The 1,461-nt window shown below is 33.9% G+C and overlaps 1 protein-coding gene across 1 annotated transcript in view; it reads right to left on the bottom strand.

Moving 5' to 3' along the window:
• Nucleotides 1-1,461, bottom strand: part of FAT1 (FAT atypical cadherin 1) — a 123,811-nt gene that overhangs the window by 64,221 nt on the left and 58,129 nt on the right. The gene's annotated exons all lie outside the window — the stretch shown is intronic.

The raw sequence follows: 1,461 nt of genomic DNA on the forward strand, positions 1-1,461 counted from the left end.
CGCAAAAAAAAAAAAAAAAGTTGTCAGAATAGAGACACGTAAAAGGAGTAGCAATGCCACATTAATCCCATTTCTACAAGACATAACACAACAGCAGTGTCATCATCATTTCAGAGGCCTGAGATGACCAAGGTTTCAAGGTTTCAGTAGCTCTAACTTATATAATTATAATGGCATAATTATCTCAAGGTAAAAGTAAATCCTAATAGGGTCAAAATAAATCTTGTTGACTTGTAGCAATCAAGAAAGACAGTCTATATGATAGGTTGGAATATGGTGACAAGAGGTTTAAAAACTAACATTTTAATGTACTTTTTAAGACACAAAATATTACATACACACATGCTCCCTTATCAGGTTATCTTTCTACAGGCATTTTGGTACAGAGATATTGAACTCAAGCTTCCTTCCACCTCAAGAACTGCTTCCTTTTAAGTTCAACAAAGGAAATTACGAAATAAGAATTGCACCAAAAAAAAAAAACTGGCAAGGAAGCTGAGAATGCCTCCTTAACTTTGGTTTTTGTATATTATTTCTTTGACATAGCAAAAAGACAACCCAGTACCTGAACAGGCCAGCTCCCTCAGAATAAGACATAATGAGCAAAGACATGATAGAGGCATGTAAATTATAAATCTACCACTTTAGAATCCGTAACTAGATCCTATGAAAAAGTACTGAATCACCGAAAATCTGGGTTCAAAGGCCAGTGATCTACTTCATGAGAAGTTTTATGTTCCTACAAATAAATTGTCCTCTCAGTGTCACACGGTGGTTCTTGTTTTAACTCTGATCAAGAAATCAGAGTGCAACCCTCCACTTGTAAAGTTTTCATGTATAAATGATACCTAACTTTTCACTACACAGATGATAGCTATGTTGAATCTTTGTGTGTGTGTGTGTGTGTGTGTGTGTGTGTGTGTGTGTGTGTGAAATAGAAAAAAAGAGAACCAAGACTTCAGAAAAAAGTTGATGCATTATCAAATGTAAAAGAATAAATATTTGAAGTTTATAAGGATTTTGGAAGAGGATTTTGGAGTCAAGGAGCTACCTACTTAGAAAAAGGGTGTCAGACATTCAGAGGAGAAAACAGTTAGAAGGATATCTTGAGGTATGAGTTTAAGAAAGTAACTGCTCCCAAACTGAAAATTATTTAATACTGATCCTCTACTGCCTAAAGAGACATAGCACTGCTCTAAGGAAAAATTCCAAAACAACATTAAAAAAAAAAACTACTGTGAATTGTGAAATAAACTCTTGATATTTTTCATAAAAAGTAGAGTTTGGAAAATTTAGCAGCAGTAGAATTCGAGGTTAAGTTTAAAATGTATCACTAATTTAGGAACTATTAATGAAACTACAATATTTGCTTTTTAACCTGCAAGTAAAACTCTACTAATGAGCAAAATAGTTTTTTTTTTTTTTTTTTTTGGGTACGTGGGCCTCTCACCGTTGCGGCGC

This window comes from Lipotes vexillifer, unplaced genomic scaffold (assembly GCF_000442215.2).
Source record: "Lipotes vexillifer unplaced genomic scaffold, Lipotes_vexillifer_v1.1 scaffold951, whole genome shotgun sequence".
NCBI lineage: Eukaryota > Metazoa > Chordata > Mammalia > Artiodactyla > Lipotidae > Lipotes > Lipotes vexillifer.